Source organism: Panthera tigris, chromosome A1 (genome assembly GCF_018350195.1).
Source record: "Panthera tigris isolate Pti1 chromosome A1, P.tigris_Pti1_mat1.1, whole genome shotgun sequence".
In the NCBI taxonomy this organism is placed as follows: domain Eukaryota; kingdom Metazoa; phylum Chordata; class Mammalia; order Carnivora; family Felidae; genus Panthera; species Panthera tigris.
The window spans coordinates 84,489,930-84,497,408 of record NC_056660.1 but is presented as its reverse complement, the minus strand read 5'-3'; the positions used below and the strand labels follow the sequence as shown (position 1 = coordinate 84,497,408).

Below are 7,479 nucleotides of genomic sequence, written 5' to 3'. Positions count from 1 at the left end.
CCTCTCCCACTTGCACTCTGTATCTCTCTCAAAAATAAATAAATATTTTTTAAAAAGTTTAAAAAAAGAAAGAAATAACAAGTGTTGGCAAGAATATGGTGAAAAGGGAAACTTTTTGCACTATTGGAGGGAATGTATATAGGTGCAATCACTGTGAAAAACAATATGGAGGCTTCTACTAAAATAAAATTAGAAACATCATATGATACAATAATTGCTGTTATTTTTATTCACCCAAAGAAAATGAAAAGACTAATTTGAAAAGATGCATCCTTGTGGTTATTGCAGAATTATTTTCAATAGTCAATATATGGATGCAACCCTAGTGTCCATTGATAGAGTGATAATATGGTATGTGTGTGTGTGTGTGTGTGTGTGTGTGTGTGTGTGTGTGTGCATGTGAGCGTGCATGTGTGTGTGATGCAGTATTACTCAGCCAGAGGAAAGAAAGATATCTTTCCATTTGCAACAACATAGATGGACCTATAAGGTATTATGCTGTGTGAAATTAGACAAATACAAAGACAGTAAGATTTCATTTATATATGGACCATAAAAAACAAGCAAACAGACTCCTAAATACAGAAAACAGACTTGTGGTTTCCAATAGGATGGTGGTGGGAGAATGAGCAAAATTGATCATGATGATTAATAGGTACAAATTTCCAATAATAAAATTAGTAAATCATGGAGCTAAAAAGAACATCATAAGGAATACAATCAATAATATTGTAATAACATTGTATGGTGACAGATGGTGACTACATTTATCACTGTGAGCATTGAGAAATGTATAGAATTGTCAAATCAATATGTTGTACACCTGACAGTAATATTACACTGTCTATTTTATCTCAATAATAGATTTTAATTAAAAAATTAAAAAGGAAACATCAAACTGGATAAAACAGTACTTCTTGGAGAAAATGAATGTCTGTGCCTCTTCCTATGTTCTACTCTCAGGTCAGGATGGTAGTCAAAAATTAGAATAAGCTTTCACTGCCTTCTTTGCCTCTGTGATGGAAAAATATAATGACAATAATCCTTGTTAACCTTTGTGGGTGATTTAATAAACATTATATACACTTCTATCTATTTGCTAACAAATATCTTTTATTCAAATATTTTTTATTAATGCATCTCTTTACTGAATTCCATTGTTTTGTTTCAAACACAATAAGATTATTGAAGATTTAATGGTTGGTTTCTAAAATAATCTATGTTTCTAAATAGACATTCTGTGTAGCTGAAGAAAGACTTTTATACCATAGACTTTTATTTCCACACTGGAACTGGTTTTGGATAGAAAATACAGCAGTGATACCTCTTAAACTATTTTGGTGTTAGATACTTTCCCAAGACCTTCTTTACAGCTTTCATAACCTCCTTGTTTCTAAGGCTATAAATTACGGGGTTCAGCATGAGGTGAGAATAGTGTAGAAGATGGAGGTACCTTGATCCAGTGCTGGGGTATGGGAGGAGCCAGGTGTCATGTACACCACTATCCCTGGTCCCAGGTAGAGACTCACTACAATCAGGTGAGAAGAGCATGCGGATAGGGATTTTTTTTCTCCCCTCAGGAGAGTGTATTCTGAGAACAGTGAGGAAAATTCGAATATAGGAGGTCACTATTAGACTAAAGGGGATGAGTATAAATATTATATTTACCACAAACAACATCATTTCATGGTGTGAAGTGTCCTCACAGGATAACTTCAGGATGGCTGGTATCTCACAGAAGAAATGATTTATCTTCAGACCACAGACAGAAAAACGCATGGTGTAGATGGTTTGAATGAATGAATTTAGAGCAGCCCCAGTCCATTATGACACTGTCATTACCAAGCATACCTTAGAGTTTATGATAATTGTGTAATGAAGGGGGTTACAAACAGCCACAAATCAGTCATAGGACATAAAGGTTAGGAGAAGACACTCAGCACCACCTAGAGTTAGACAGAAGAACATTTGTACTCCACAGCCAATGTAAGAGATGCTGTGCTTCCCTAAGGAATGGTTGATAACCATCTTAGGAACCAAACTGGAAATATAGAACAAATCAATGATGGAAAGCTGACTGAGCAAGAAGTACATAGGGGTGCTGAGGTGGGAGTCCACCCAGATCAGAAAGATGAGTATGGAGTTCCCTTTGAGGGTAATGAAGTAGATGAGAAGAATGAGGTAGACCAGGAAGCTGACATACTGGAACTCAGGGATGAGACCCAAGAGGATGAAATCTGTAGTGGATGTGTCATTTAATTTTGCCATATCCCAGCCTCATCAGTGGCAGCTGTTGTGTGGTAAGAGGAAAGCATAGGTCATCTGTTACATCTTATGTCTTGTTATGAGCTTTTGATTTTATACTTTTTTTTTCTATCCATTATTCCTTCTACCTCCTCACAGACCCAAATAGCATGTAAAACATATTGAGAAACTTCTAGGTTGAAGAATATATGGATAATTCAGGAGAGTTGCACACAGCTTGGAGAAAGCATGGTGGAACCTCTGTGTTCTTTCCCATATGTCTTGCTCTACACATGTCTGCCATCTGTTAATATGCATCCTCTATTATATCTTTTTATAATAAACAGGTAATACAGTTAAAAAATCTTGAGGTTTTCACATTTTAAACGTATTATGTGATAAATATTATATGTAATTATTTTACTCCACTATTTAAAATGTGTTTCAAAAAAAAATAAATAAAATGTGTTTCACATCTATATTATTATAGTACTCACCCAAGAAATTAAAACCCATTATTTGGAATTTCCTGAAACAACTATCCTCCACAGTTTTTTGTGTCATTTTAGTTTTGAATTGTCAAAGAAACCATATTCCCAAGTATCTTACATAGATTTTCTTCCACTCTGTGTAATTTATCCCTTTCTCAATCTTTTATAGCCATTGCAAAATTAACTACATATTTTGCATGTTCAAAATTTTTAAGAGTTTAAAAACAACAACATCAAAGCAATAAACCATGCACAAGACCCTTCCAAGAACAGAATTCTGTATGATTGCATATATAAAATTCATCCTGATCTTAAGGGATTCAACCTTTTGGAACAACTTGGTCTACCTGCCTATTCTGAGCTCATTTCTGTATTTCCAACAACTTTTTAAATACATTCACCAGATACCCTGACAACACTTTCAACTCATCATGACAAAAGTGATCTCAGCCATTTATGCCATTACCACTCCATTACTATAAACATTCAGGCTTAACTCTTGAGACCACTTTGATTTCCTTGCTTTCTATATTTAATCAGTTACTTGTCCCAGCCATATTAAGCTAAGTATTTGTAACACACACATCTTTCCAAACCTATTATTTCACTCAATTCTAAGTTTTTAATGCTCATTTTCCTGAATTTCTAGTCTCTTTTCCCTTCAAATCATAATCATCTTAAACCATACTTGTGATCAAGTCACTCTTTGGGGCAACTGTGAACCTGACCTGTTTTCCCTTGTAGGTTAAAGACTTTTTTCCTTGCTGCTTTCATGATTCTTTCCTTGTCTGTGTACTGTGTGAATTTAATTCTGAAATGCTTTGGTAATAGTTTATTTTTTTTGAATTTAATAAGTTGGATTTTGTTGTATATTGATGTATGTGTTCTTCCCCAAATTAGGGAAGTTTTCAACTATAATTGTTTAAAAAATCTTCTGCTCCCCTTTCTCTCTCTTCATCTTCTAGACTCCTACAATATTAGGAGTGTTCCTCTTTAATAAGTTTCTGAGTTCTCTAAATTACATATCGTGATCTTTTGCCTTTATTTTTCTTTTTTCAGCTTTATTATTTTCCATAACTTTATTTTCCATACCACTGATTTGCTGTTTTCCTCATCCATCCTTGCTTTCATGGCACCTTTAGAGATTGCAACTTGGTTATAGTATTTTTAATTACGCCAAGACTAGATTTTACTTGTTTTACCTCTACAGAAAGGGATTTTCCAGTGTCTTCTGTGCTTTTTTCAACTGCAACTAGTATTCTTGTAATTGTGGTTTTAAGTACTAGTTTAGACATCTTATATCTCTGTTGACTAAATCCCTGGTTTCCACTTCTGCCTGGTTTTTTTTTTTCCTTTTGGGGGGAATTTCTCTGTCTTATCATATAAGAAGAAGAAAAAAATTACTAAAAAAAATAAATTAAGAAATTAAGAAAAAAACAAAAAAAATCAAATAAAGGAAATGAGATCTTTGGTATATTTCAGTCTGGTTGTTAAGAGAAACTTGATAGAAAGATAAAGAAATAAAGAGGAAGAAAAGAAAAGAAAAATGGTTTAAAATTAAAAATTAACTTTTTTCAAATAATAAAATAAAATAAATATAATAAAAATATTTGCCCTTTCTGCCAAGATCTCTTGCTCAAATTATGCAGTTTGTTGCATTAATCCTCACATCAATTCCCTATGTGTTCAAAATTATTTGAGCTGATCTACCTGTATTTCAGGGAGGAGATAAGCTCAGGGTCTCCATACTACTCTGCCATCTGAACTTCTCTATATTTGCATATGACATATTGGATAAAGGTGTATCCAAAATCTATCAAGACCATATCAAACTCAACAATCCAAAAACAAACAACCAAGTTAAGAAATGAGCAGAAGTCATGAGTAGACACTTTTCCAAAGAAGACATCCAGATGGCCAGGCATATAAAAAGTTGCTCAATATCATTTATCATCAGCAAAATACAAATCAAAACCACAATGAGATAACACCTCATACCTGCCAGAATGGCTAAAGTGAACAACTCAGGAAACAACAGATGTTGGTGAGGATGCACATAGAGGGGAACCCTTTTGCACTGATGGTAGGAATGCAAACTGATGCGGACATTCTGGAAAACGATATGGAGGTTCTTCAAAAATTAAAAATAAAACTACCCTATGACCCAGAAATTGCACTACTAGATATTTCCCCAAAGAATACAAAAATGCTGATGCAAAAGGGCACATTGCACATGTTTATAGTAGCACAATCAACAATAACCACTTTGTGGAAAGAGCCCAAATGTCTATCAATTGATGTATGGATAAAGGAGATGTGGTGTATATATATATATATATATATATATATATATATATATATATAATGGAATATTACTCAACAATCAAAAAGAATGAAATCTTGCCATTTGCAATAAGGTAGATGGAACTAGAGTGCTTTATGCTAAGTGAAAAAAGTAAGTCAGAGAAAGATAAATATATGATTTCACTTATATTTACAATTGAAGAAACACAACAGATGAACATATTTAAAGGCAATGAAAAATAAAATATTATAACGGAGAGGAAGGTAAACCATAACAGACTCTTAAATACAAAGAAAAACTGGCAGTTAATGGAGGGTATGTGGGGGTATGGGATAAATGGGTGATTGACATTATGGAGGTCACTTGGGATGAGCACTGGGTGTTATATATGTGATGAATTACTCAATTCTACTTCTGAAACCAATTCTACACTATATGTTATCTAACTTGAATTTAAATAAAAATACAAAAATAAAATAAAATGCCATGGAGCTCAGGAATTTTTTTCTTTGTATAAATTTTGTTCAAGAATGCTGACAATGAGTAGGGCCATTTGTTTTCTGAACACAATACGGTGGGAAATCAAAGTCCAACAAAAATAAAGTGTGCTATAGGCTCATTAAAAACAGCAAATAGTGATGTTGGCAGAGCAAAGAGGGGATGGTGCAAATTGAAAAAGCACTGAAGTTAGAAAAAAATTGGAGAGGCCAGGGGCACTTGGGTGCCTCAGTCAGTTAAACACCAGATTCTTGATTTTGGCTTAGGCTATGATCTCACAGTTCATGAGATAAAGCCCCACATTGGGTCCGGCATTGACAGCCTGCTTGGAATTCTCTCTCTCCCTCACTCTCTGCCTCTCCCCCACTCTATCTCTCTTTAAAAAAAAAATAAACTCAAAATAAAATTGGAGAGGCTGCAGAAATGTTGATAAGGGCCCTTAACAGAGATGGCTGAAGAAACACATGATTGTGCTAATGTAAGGAATCGTTATTGATAGTTATAAGTTAACAACTTGCAAGGAGTCCTTTGTAATATTTCATTGTTATCACCTCTTTGAATTTTAGTTTCTACTTGTGCATCTGTCTCCACTTCTAGCCCACAAGTTTATTGAGTGTTGTGACCTTGTTTTATTTACTTTGATAATCTTTATGTTTAGAATCACTTTCAGAACATAGGTGTTACTAAATGACTAACGAATGAATAAACCACAACTCTATGAAGAAAATATTACTATCTCCACCTTTCAGATAAGGAAACTGATGAAAGACTCACAGATTTTCCTCATTATGTGACATATCCTGAGTCCCTAGTCTGTTCTATGTCATGATTCCATGTTTTATTCCTTTTTAAAGTTTAGTTATTTAAGAGAGAAAGTGAGATAAAGCAAGAGAGAGAGAGAAAGAGAGAGACAGAGACAGAGAGAGAGAGAGAGACAGAGACAGAGAGAGAGAGAGAGACAGAGAGAGGAGGAGCAGAAAGAGAGGGAGAAAGAGAATTCCAAGCAGGTTCTGCACTGTCAGCACAGAGTCCAACACAGGACTCAAACTCACGATACCTGAGATTATGACCTGAACTGAAATCAAGAGTCAGATGCTTAACTGACTGAGCCACGCAGGCACCCCCTTATGTTTCATTTCTATTCTCAAAAGAGTGAACAAGTAATGGAAACACCGTAAGTATGGCCTAAGGTTTATTTGTGCTGTCAAGGCGTCCACACATGACTCATTTGCTGCTGTGCTGAAAAATGTAGCATGGGAAGGATATAAAATAGACGGTCTTCATGTTTATTTAGGTCTTTGATTCTTAAAACGTTTTAACAGATACAAAATAAAAGACTTTTATTTTGGCAAAATTATAACTACTGAGAGGAAAGGCTGAAAATAAGATGCGTTTTTTTAAATTATTATTGTTGTAGCAGTTCACATCTTTTCACTTCTGTCTCCAAACCCCAACTCAATCATTTTTTCAAATAATTGGAATTCCACACATCATAGAATGTTTGTAATAATTATAAAATTCCAAAAAAAAAGACTGATCTTAGGTAATTGTTCTAGCAAGTTGATAAAATTTATTCAAGTTCAGCCAATGTTTTCTATTGCATATGCTAGTTTCCAAAACTCTTTTCAGTGGATGATGATTATTCTCACAAAGAGGAACCAGCAACTCTCTAAAGAAATAAAAAATGCAAATATTTAATGTGATATTGACAGACATCAACACATCTGTACTTCCATTGGCTCAAAGGCTGGGCCTGAGGCAATGTGTGACTTCAAAATTAGAGTTATATATGAGCTGGATTTGAGGGAGAACAAATAAATAATTTCCTAAAAGGATGTCGGCTACATTCATGGTGTGTTAAAGTAGTGACTCTGAATCTCATTTCAAATGTCTTGTGGGAGTTCTGTTCTTCACTTTAATTAGCAGTACCTTCTACTTGCC

At 34.3% G+C, this 7,479-nt stretch overlaps 1 pseudogene; it reads right to left on the bottom strand.

The window, feature by feature from the left end:
• Positions 1–1,332: 1,332 nt before the first annotated feature.
• LOC102965440 lies at positions 1,333–2,268 on the bottom strand (annotated as a pseudogene).
• Positions 2,269–7,479: the final 5,211 nt, after the last annotated feature.